The sequence below is a fragment of the Dendrobates tinctorius genome, unplaced genomic scaffold (assembly GCF_039654945.1).
Source record: "Dendrobates tinctorius isolate UK_male_01 unplaced genomic scaffold, ASM3965494v1 ptg000133l, whole genome shotgun sequence".
NCBI lineage: Eukaryota > Metazoa > Chordata > Amphibia > Anura > Dendrobatidae > Dendrobates > Dendrobates tinctorius.
Window position 1 is genome coordinate 24,275,610 of NW_027361801.1, and position 11,983 is coordinate 24,287,592.

An 11,983-nucleotide genomic window follows, 5' to 3' on the forward strand; every position below is an offset into this window, starting at 1 on the left:
CAATCCCAATTTTTTTTTTGTCCTGCTGAGGTACTGAGCGTGCGTTTTTCAGTGCGTAACTAGTATTATGAAGTTAATTAAGGTTGACAAGCTTAAGTAAGAAGAATTGATGCTTTTGGCATTCAAATGGGCACTGTAGGTGTGTTTCCTGTCCTCTCACTGCCGACTTTTATTCCCCATTGACTTACATTGGGTTTCGTGTTTCGGGACGACCCCGACTTTTCCCTATAGTCGGCCGATCTTGCTCGACCCGACTTTTGGAAAAGTCGGGTTTCACGAAACGAAACTCGACCCTAAAAAACCAAAAGTCGCTCAACTCTATTTTTAGGGTTAAAAAAATAAAACTTAAAAAATTTTTACGCCACCATTTTTGAAACATTAATATTTTTTTTCGATGGGCCTGTTAGAAGGATTGCTTTTTACACGCAATGGTAACATTTCTATTTAACACATTTTGGGTAAATGCAATGTCTTTATCGCCTTTTATTGCATTTGTAAGAAGAGTACCTTGACCGAAAAACAGCAATCTTAGGGTTTTGGACTTTATTTCACTTTCAGCATTAAACACACATTTCAATATTTTTTAAAAGGAAAAAAGGGTGTAATTTATGTTTTTTATTTTTCAACTTTTATTTTAACACTGTATATACCCGTGTATAAGCCGACCCCCCTAATTTTGCCACAAAAAACTGGGAAAACTTATTGACTCACGTATAAGCCTAGGGTGGAAAATGCAGCAGCTACTGGTAAATTTCATCGGTAGGTTAAATGTTTTTGAATATCCATAATGAATCAGAAGCCCTATATAATGCTCCATACAGTTCATGATGACCCCATAAGATGCTCCATACAAAATACACCCCATATAATGCTGCACAAAGGTTAATAATGCCCCCACAAGATGCTCCATAGAATAATATGCCCCATATAATGCTCCATAAAGATTATGGCTCCATAAGATGCTCCATAGATTATGCCCCCATAAGATGCTCCATAAGATGCTCCATAGATTATTCCCCCATAAAATGCTCCATAGATTATGCCCCATAAGATGCTCCATAGAATATGCCCCCATAAGATGCTCCATAGATTATGCCCCCATATGCTGCTCCATAGGATATGCCACCATATGCTGCCCATTAGGATATGCCCCATATGCTGCCCCATAGGATATGCCTCCATATGCTGCCCCATAGAATATGCCCCCATATGCTGCTCCATAGGATATGCTCCCATATGCTGCCCCATAGGATATGCCCACATATGCTGTCCCATAGGATATGCCCCCATATGCCGCTCCATAGAATATGCTGCCCCCATAAAATGCTCCATATATTATGCCCCCATATGCTGCTGCTGCAAAAAAAAATGCCATACTCACCTCTCCTGCTCAGGACCTCACCTGTCTGGGGGCCATCGCTGCTCACCGCTGTTTGCCATGTACTATGTCAGTGACGTTCAGGCAGCAGAGGGCATGGCACACACTAACCACGTCACCACGCCCCCTGCTGCCTAAACATTACAGAGGATGCAGCAGACAGTGGTGAGCAGCGATGGACACTCTGGACAGGTGAATATCGCTATACTTACCTCCCCTGACGCGGTCTCTGCAGCAGCAGCACCGCTTCTCCACAGTCTCCCTTCCTGCCTTCAGTGGTCACGTGGTACCGCTCATTACATCATGAATATGTGCATATTCATGAGTTTAATGAGCGGTACCATGTGACCACTGAAGGCAGGAAGGGAGACCGTGGAGAGGCAGGGGGGCTGCAGAGACTGCGCCAGGGGAGGTAAGTATGATCTCTGACACCCCTGCTCCCCCTCCCCCGCCAACCCCCAGGTATATGACTCGTGTATAAGCCGAGAGGGGGACTTTCAGCCCAAAAAAATGGGCTGAAAATCTCGGCTTATACACGAGTATGTACGGTATATTTTTTAGTCCCCTTAGATGACTTGAAAATGTGATCATTTTATCACTTATACTGTATGCGACAATAGTGTAGCACTGTGGTATTTAGATAAATTAAGGTTTTGAGGACCAACATGGTGATAAAGAGGGCCTCCAGCAGGCCCTTGGTTGCCGTAGTAATCATTGTCTCCACATGTGTCTGCAACCTAGTCATTTAAATGCCAATGTCAGGGATTAACAGGGGTCTTTAGGTGGTTAAACAGATGTTATTGAAATTGATTGTGGTCACTGCAGTTACAGGCAGATGCAGGCTGTATTACACAGCCAGTATCTGCCAGGCATAGAGTGGGCTCAGTTCCTGAAAGGGAATGGTCTAGAAAGCTTTAAAGTACTTTTATATTGACATTAATTTAAACTTTATCATTGAGTCAAAGGCTTCATTGCTCATAATTTATTTCCAAAGCTTTTAGAGATGAGCAAATTTTCTGAAATTCAAATTTCCCAGATTTGTCAAATTTTCCCAGGGAATGTGATTCATCTCAAATTGAAAAGTTTGAAAAATCTGTATGACACTATACTTATTTAATCATAGACTCCTTCACTGTTCAGCTGTCATGCACATTATTTGAACTGTTTATTCAGTGTGTGGTGCAGTGACCACTGTGACAGCTAGGGGGCACTGTATGGGACATGCCCACAGGCATATCCATTGTGCTAATGGAGGTAGGATGAACGCCAGGATGGTAAATGACCGTTATGTATCCCAGGGTGGGTGGCCCTGGGATGGAAGCTTGAAAATGTGCTAATCAGCAGAGGTACTGCTGAGGATTTGTTACAGTGTATCAGGGAGAGCTTCCAGGTGACTGGTGAGACGGGTGGGACCAGTCACCTACAAACCCACCCAGGGGCGTGTGTCTAAACGTCCATAGTAAGCCTGTATATATGTGTGTATGGCTGGGTGTCTGAGATAGGACCTGCAATGAGGTCATAGCCATATGCTCCGGTGGGCATGGCTACAGACCATATAAGGTGACCAGGGTAGATCACATGGAGAGAGTGCCTGAATCTGATTGGTCCGTGTGGAAGGTCCCGGAAGGCCGACATGCTAGGTCTGCTGCCTTCTTGAAGCGCACATGCAGAGGCCGCTGACCGGGTGAGGCTGGTGTGTAATGGCCTGTGTGTATCGGACAGTCTCAGCAGGGAATGGACGTCTGCAGCGAGAAGCAACTAAGAGGTAACCCCAGACAGGGGCAATTAACCGAGAGACTGAAGAGCCTGATTGCTGGACTAAGCACCCCCTGTGTGAACACAGGGGGCTAAGGGAGCGGAGCTCCATTGTGAATATTCATTTGGTCTGCTGTAAGACTGTGATCGTGTCTTCATGCTGCATTGGTTTATGCCGTGTATAATAAACCGTATGGACGTTTTTGTGGAAAAGCCTGTGCCAGACCTGGTTTATCTGCAGCCAAGTGAGTGTTCCCCAATACACTCAGTGAGCGCTACCTTACAAGTGTTTTAGGACTCTTTTTCCTTATCTCTTTATAATCAGAGGACTTCACAACTCAGAGAGTAGCCATAGAGACAGGGAGAAAAAAGCCTTAAAACACTGCATAAAACTGTTCAGATGATTTACTACAAAATATCTCTTGCGTTTCTTTCTTCAGCTTTTCTACTGGCCATGATAGTTTCTACAGGTTTAGTTATGTCCTATCAAGCACTATATCATGTGATATGATCACTGCAATGCATTGGCAATTCATGTGAAACAAATTGTTCAGCCAGTACCTAAAAATTAATTGTGACTTTAATTTGCATTGAATCAATTCACTCATCTCTAATAACTTTCAATATTTTCCTTCCATATCATAATTGGGTTTTTCTTGTGTGACATTTCTATTTTCTTTTGTGACTGCACTTATTTTTTTCCTTTCACATACTTTATTTTAGGATGAACTGTTTGGTCATGAGGTAATGAGGCTCCCCTGTTCTCCACTCATTACCTGTAATAATGGCACCCGTTTGAACTTGTTATTGTATAAACACCTGTCCACAACCTCAAACAGTCTCACTCCAAACTCCACTATGGTGAAGACCAAAGAGCTGTCGAAGGACACCAGAAACAAAATTGTAGCACTGCACCAGGCTGGGAAGACTGAATCTGCAACAGGCAAGCAGCTTGGTGTGATGAAATCCACTGTGGGAGCAATAATATGAAAATTGAAGACATAAAAGACCACTGATAATCTTCCTCAATCTGGAGCTCCACGCAAGATCTCACCCCGTGGGGTCAAAATGATCACAAGACCGGTGAGTAAAAATCCCAGAACCACACGGGGGACCTACTGAATGACCTGCATAGAGCTGAGACCACTAAAACAAAGTCTACCATCAGTAACACACTACCCCACCAGGGACTCAGATCCTGCAGTGCCAGATGTGTCCACCTGCTTAAGCCAATACATGTCTGGGCCCATCTGAAGTTTGCTAGAGAGCATTTGGATTATCCAGAAGAGTATTGGGAGAATGTCATATGGTCTGATGAAACCATATGGTAGAAACAAAACTCATTGTGTTTGGAGGAGACAGAATGCTTAGTTGCATCCAAAGAATACCATACCTACTGTGAAGCATGGGGGTGGCAACATTATACTTTGGGGCTGTTTCTCTGCAAAAGGACCAGGATGACTGATCCGTGTACATGAAAGAATAAATGGGGCCATGTATCATGAGATTTAGAGTGCAAACTTCCTTCCATCAGCAAGGTCATTGAAGATGAAACATGGATGGGTCTTTCAGCATGATAATGATCCCAAGCACACCATCAGGGCAGCGAAGGAGTGGTTTTGTAAGAATCATATGAAGGTCCTGGAGTGGCTTAGCTAGTCTCCAGATCTCAACCCCATAGAAAATCTTTGGAGGGATTTGAAAGTTCGTGTTGCCTAGCAACAGGCCCAAAACATCACTGCTCTAGAGGAGATCTGCATGGAAGAATAGGCCAACATACCACCAACAGTGTGTGCCAACCTTGTGAAGACTTACAGAAAATGCTTGACCTCTGTCATTGCCAACAAAGGATATATTACAAAATATTGAGATAAGTATTTGGTCATTAACAAACGTTCATTTTCCACCATAATTTGCAAAATAAATCTTGCCAAATCAGACAAGGTGATTTTCTGGATTTGTTTTCTCATTTTGACTCTCATAGTTGTGGTCTACCTATGATGTCAGTTACAAACTTCTCTAAACATTTTAAGTGTGAGAATTTGCACAATTGATGGCTGACTAAATATTTTTTTCACCACTGTATCTATTACTTGTGCTCAGTGCAAACCTGCTCTCACCTGTGAACATTCTACCAATGGAGTATTTACTAAATTTGGTATTCTCTAGTGATTGTTAATCAATGCTCTGATCTCACCAAGTGATGAGGATTCTGTAAGCCAGAGAATTGAAACTCAAATACACAGACGGCCAAAATTAATAGTTTGGACAAAGTCTCGAACCAACCTTGATATTTATTAAAAAAGTCTATAATTTAAGAAGTTTTTCCTTATCATCAAATATAACAATGAGCCTTTTCATATGGAAACAAACTTAATGGGTTTGTAAATGAACAAAGTACATTTTAATTAATAGATCTTATAGCTAGACGGAATATAGAGCGCACATAGAGTCTTATCCAAGATAAAAGAATTATTAGATCATGCAAATTCACTCATCTTTTGTGGTTGTGTGAGACACAGTCACTGTACTTAGCTTTGGCGGCTGCTGCAAGCCCCGATTCCTTGTTGGGTAAAGAAAATGGGGCATCAGACTGCGCTGCTTGCCTGTCAGAATGGTGAATCAGAGGAGTCCAAGTGGATACAATAGAGAAATAGACTTTATTTCTACGCATTTCGTGGTGATCACAACAATTCCTCAGGACAGTCTATACACATACAGTGGGGAAAAAAAGTATTTAGTCAGTCAGCAATAGTGCAAGTTCCACCACTTAAAAAGATGAAAGGCGTCTGTAATTTACATCATAGGTAGACCTCAACTATGGGAGACAAACTGAGAAAAAAAAATCCAGAAAATCACATTGTCTGTTTTTTTTTCATTTTATTTGCATATTATGGTGGAAAATAAGTATTTGGTCAGAAACAAGCAAACAAGATTTCTGGCTCTCACAGACCTGTAACTTCTTCTTTAAGAGTCTCCTCTTTCCTCCACTCATTACCTGTAGTAATGGCACCTGTTTAAACTTGTTATCAGTATAAAAAGACACCTGTGCACACCCTCAAACAGTCTGACTCCAAACTCCACTATGGTGAAGACCAAAGAGCTGTCAAAGGACACCAGAAACAAAATTGTAGCCCTGCACCAGGCTGGGAAGACTGAATCTGCAATAGCCAACCAGCTTGGAGTGAAGAAATCAACTGTGGGAGCAATAATTAGAAAATGGAAGACATACAAGACCACTGATAATCTCCCTCGATCTGGTGCTCCACGCAAAATCCCACCCCGTGGGGTCAGAATGATCACAAGAACGGTGAGCAAAAATCCCAGAACCACGCGGGGGGACCTAGTGAATGAACTGCAGAGAGCTGGGACCAATGTAACAAGGCCTACCATAAGTAACACACTACGCCACCATGGACTCAGATCCTGCAGTGCCAGACGTGTCCCACTGCTTAAGCCTGTACATGTCCGGGCCTGTCTGAAGTTTGTTAGAGAGCATTTGGATGATCCAGAGGAGTTTTGGGAGAATGTCCTATGGTCTGATGAAACCAAACTGGAACTGTTTGGTAGAAACACAACTTGTCGTGTTTGGAGGAAAAAGAATACTGAGTTGCATCCATCAAACACCATACCTACTGTAAAGCATGGTGGTGGAAACATCATGCTTTGGGGCTGTTTCTCTGCAAAGGGGCCAGGACGACTGATCCGGGTACATGAAAGAATGAATGGGGCCATGTATCGTGAGATTTTGAGTGCAAACCTCCTTCCATCAGCAAGGGCAATGAAGATGAAACGTGGCTGGGTCTTTCAACATGACAATGATCCAAAGCACACCGCCAGGGCAACGAAGGAGTGGCTTCGTAAGAAGCATTTCAAGGTCCTGGAGTGGCCTAGCCAGTCTCCAGATCTCAACCCTATAGAAAACCTTTGGAGGGAGTTGAAAGTCCGTGTTGCCAAGCGAAAAGCCAAAAACATCACTGCTCTAGAGGAGATCTGCATGGAGGAATGGGCCAACATACCAACAACAGTGTGTGGCAACCTTGTGAAGACTTACAGAAAACGTTTGACCTTTGTCATTGCCAACAAAGGATATATCACAAAGTATTGAGATGAAATTTTGTTTCTGACCAAATACTTATTTTCCACCATAATATGCAAATAAAATGAAAAAAAAACAGACAATGTGATTTTCTGGATTTTTTTTTCTCAGTTTGATTCCCATAGTTGAGGTCTACCTATGATGTAAATTACAGACGCCTCTCATCTTTTTAAGTGGTGGAACTTGCACTATTGCTGACTGACTAAATACTTTTTTTCCCCACTGTACACACACAGAGTTTGTTATTTATAGCGAAAGAGGCCCATAAAAATGCCTCCTTTCAAAAAAAAAAGCACCAAATCCAATGGGGGTCAAATCAAACAGTAACACATGTATACATAGTAAAACACACACAAAACAATCATAAAATATAATGTAGTATATCACTAAAAAAGTATGAGCAATGTTTTTAGTGATATACTACATTATGTTTTATAATTGTTTTGTGTGTATTTTATGATTTATACATGTGTTTCTGTCTGATTTGCCGCCCACTGGGTGTAGTGTTTTTTTTTTTTTGAAAGGAGGCATTTTCATGGGCCTCTTTCACTATAAATAAAAGATGCTGTATGTGTATGTGTATAGGCTGTCCTGAGGAAGTGGTGTGATCACCACGAAACGAGTAGAAATAAAGTCTATTTCTCTATTGTATCCACTTGGACTCCTCTGGTTCATCAGGTTCCTCATTCTGACAGGCGAGCAGCACAGTATGATACCCCATTTTCTTTACCCAACAAGGAATTAATAGAGCTTAGCATATTAGAACAGTTATATGATATATTATGTAAGAGCAGTAAAAAGCAGTAATAACAAAGGATAAAAAATCTTGAATAATGCAGATAACAAAGTATGAAGCCAATAAAATTCCCACCAAATACAGTAATTCACCCACGGTGATTTCCTCCACAGTACCCTCCACATGCATGCTATGATGCCTGTACTGCACCCCACCCTCAACCCTCTTGACGAAGTCTGGTGACCCCATCACAGTATGATTCCCCAACTGTAATACCCACACAGCCCTCCAGACAGTATAGTGGACCCCACATAGTCCTCCATACAATATAATATGCCCTGCATTGCCTTCCATGCAGTATAATGGCCCCACATAGTTTTCCATATGGTAAAACGGGCCCTGAATTGCCTTCTGCACAGTACAATACTCACCTCTCCTAATTCCCCCGCTACTCTGGTTTCTTGGTTTCTGTAACGCATCTTCAATACTCTGCACTGATCTGCACAGTGGGCATGTTGTAATGATGTGATCGCACTCACTGGGCTGAGACATCAGACTCACAGTGAGAATGATGGCAAAGGGTGCATTAGGGGATGCTCCATCTATTACTCCTAAATGCTGATACAGTTACAGTGATATTCTTGAGCAAAACCAGTTTCTGTCTGTCAGTGATTTGAGACTGGGATGGAGGTTCACCTTACAGCAAGACAAAACCAAAAGCATACTGTTAATGCGACACTCGAGTGGTTTAAGAGGAAAAAAGTGTAAATGTTTTGGAGTGACCTAGTCAAAGCCCAGACCTTAATCCAATTGAGAAACTGTGGCCAGACTTGAAGATTGCTGTTCACCAAAGGAAACGATCTAATTTAAAAGAGCTTGATCAGTTTTGCTTTGGGGAACGGGGAAACATTCCAGTGGCAAGATATATAAAGCTCATAGAGACTTATCCAAAGCGACATGCAAATGTAATTGCTGCAAATGGAGGCTCTACAAAGTACTGACTTTAAAGAAATGAAAAGTTATGCACACTGATGTTTTCTGTTATTTTGTCCTGCTTGTTGTTTTGTTGTTTGCTTCAAAACAAAAAGAAAACCAAATGTTCGCAATTAGTGGCATGGTCTTTACATGAACTGATGCAAACCCTCAAAAACAAAACAGTGAAATTCCAGGTTGTGAGATAGCAGAACACTAAATATGTCAATGGGGTTGAATACTTTCGCAAAGAACTGTATGCAATCAGGAACTAGCTACAGATAGATGGCTTATGACAAAGGCATATATAATCAGAAACTTGTTCCCCTCTTACAAATAGCAGACACCAGTACTGCTAGAGTGGTATCCTTCTATGGCCTTGTCTGTCTTTCCTCCAGTAATGGTTGTGTCCTTGTATTTGCTCCATGTACTTGACTAAATGAATTCTGAAATCCTCTAAACCCTGATTGATAGAAAGAGTTTGAAATTATAGTAAATTATTGGAGAACTGAAGCAAAAATACGTGAACATATCATAATATATTCAGCTAGCTTTAGCTCAATCTCACAACTGATGCAAAAATCTTATGTTTTTTTTTCATTTTCAGATCCTTTAAGAGAATTTATCTTGACTGAATTGGCTTTTGCATCCTTTTCCATCTTGTGGAAGTGAATGAATACTTGAAAATGATTTAAAGCATGGGAGTCTACACAGCTACTACATTTTTCTATACCTATATCATCTGCAGTTCCCCATTCTCAAGGTTCCAAAATGTACTCTATTATCTTTGGTTGTATGAACACCTTCTATTGAACCAGTAAGGACATAACAGGATATTACAAGTTTAGTAGTAATCGCCACCAACAATGATCACTGCTGTGTACTAACACATCTGTGGTAATTCTGTAGTGCTCAAAAGTGAATGAAACCTAAGCCAATAAACTAGAGCACCATGAAGCGCTGTACCAGATGGTGGCACCGGAAGTGATGGCGAGATAGCGATGCCGATGCAGACGCCGGCCTCACACATGCAGCAGTAACTGCAGGAGCTGAGGGCCGGAGAGAGCGGAGCCGCGACATCAAAGGGGGTGAGTGCATCTCCACCTCAGCCGGTGGTGAGCCGCGTAGCCTCAATGCTGTCCCACTGCGGGGACACAAGGCCCAAGGTCCGCGTCACCGAGCACCCGCTTGGCATCCCCTGAAACCACTGTGCCCTCCGGAGAAGATGTTGGTCCCCATGCAGACGCAGCTGAGGACTCCTCTGCTCCTCATTCTTCCCCTCAGTTTGGGGTCTCTGCAGGAGCAGAGTCTTCTTTGGCCCGAGCTAGGGCCCGGGTCTCCCGTAGGGATACGGCACATGATGCATGCAGCGGAACACTCCATGGCCCCTTCTTGGCCTTCTAGTGCATGTTGGCACCATCTGGGACTGCCCCACATTCACCCCAGGGTAGGAAACCCTGCAACGCTCGTCTGGAGAGTCCATGACGGTTTACAGGACCTGAGGAAAATTGTTTATGGGGCGCCTGTTGCGCTCCTGTAGCAGAACTCCTATGGGGAAAGCGGACACTCATGACCACGGAACTGGCAGTCATCCTGGGAGCTCCGCGGTGGCAGAGTTCCTTGCGGCCAGCGACCATGGTCGGTCAACAGGGGGAGACCCGGAGCACCACTGAACCATTCGATTGCGGGACTGCTGTGCATGGTTGCACAGCCTGGGGACTGTTCTGCGTCCCCTCAGGGTAAGAAAAACCCTGGCTCTGGCAGCATGGACATATGTTGTGCTCCCCACAAAGGAAGAGGAAGAGCTACTGTTGAAAGTGAGAAAATGTTAAAGTGTTATGAATGCTAAAATATTAAAAATGTTAAAATGTAGATATATAGGAAAAAGTGAAATGCCTGCCATGACAAAATGTAAAAGAAAGCATACGAAAGTTGGATATGATGATTTATGGTCGGGAACAGGCAATGGTCCACGGATTAGGTCCCTGGTGGGAAATACCCAAAAGAGGGAGGGGGAAAATAGTTACCTGATAGGCTCCATTATAGCATCGGTCATTCCGTCCCTAAAAACTAAAAGACGGTTATGAAGTGTAATACAAGTGGGGGCGAGTACCCCTTGAGGAGTCTGGCTGGTCCTACCCCAATAAAATGGAAACTGTCATATAGGCACAAGCGCCTGCAAGTGTACATCAGCTACTTGGAGCTTAATTGCTACAGGCTCTGCCCAGCACCCTGTGTAGAGCTAAAGCGCTCCAGGCTCTGCTCAGAAACCAGCCACACAGCTAAAAGCTAAGTGGGGAAGTACAAAAACAGAAAGTTACAGGATTGTCGGGGACGACAATGGTCAAAGGAAGGGATAATGTAGGAGTGTTGCCTAATACATGGACCAGTCTGAGTGGATAGGACAAAGGTACTGTAGCCATTACATGTAGAGATGAGCGACTTTGCCTTTTTTTGGGTCGAGTCGGGTTTCACGAAACCTGACTTTTGCAAAAGTCGGGTCAAACGAAATCGGCCGATTGTCATGAAAAGTTGAAGGCCGACTGAAACACGAAACCCAATGTAAGTCAATGAGGAAGAAAAGTCTGCAGTGAGTGGAGGACAGGAAACACACCTAGAGTGCCCATTTTAATGCCAAAAACATCAATTCTTATTCCTTAAGCTTGTCAACCTTAATTTACTTTATAATAATAGTCAGGCATTGAAAATTGGGGGTTATTTGGCTAAAGTTGTGGGGGGGTAGTGCTGGCTCCAGATTTTCATGGTCCCAGGGCCAAAGAGTGTCACGGGGCTCCTTTAACACATGACACAAATCATGACCCTTTGATACGGCAGAGAAATAGCGGTACAGTACAATGAAAAATACTTCAATTCTTTCATCACATGACTGATATCCATTTTAAATTCTCCAATAGCTCCAAAAACAGACAGTATATTCCTCCATACAGTATTATGGCCACCGCATAGTGCCCCATACAGAGTAATAAGGCCCATATATTTCTCCATACAGAATCATTGGTCCCATATAATGTTCGATACAGTA

The 11,983-nt window shown here is 42.9% G+C and overlaps 1 long non-coding RNA gene across 1 annotated transcript in view; it reads left to right on the forward strand.

Moving 5' to 3' along the window:
• The window catches only part of LOC141048212 (uncharacterized), a 142,941-nt gene extending 132,129 nt beyond the window's left edge, over positions 1–10,812 (forward strand). Inside the window, exon 2 of the long non-coding RNA XR_012219986.1 lies at positions 9,548–10,812. This is a non-coding gene — a long non-coding RNA (uncharacterized lncRNA). The remainder of the gene's footprint in view (positions 1–9,547) is intronic.
• Positions 10,813–11,983: the final 1,171 nt, after the last annotated feature.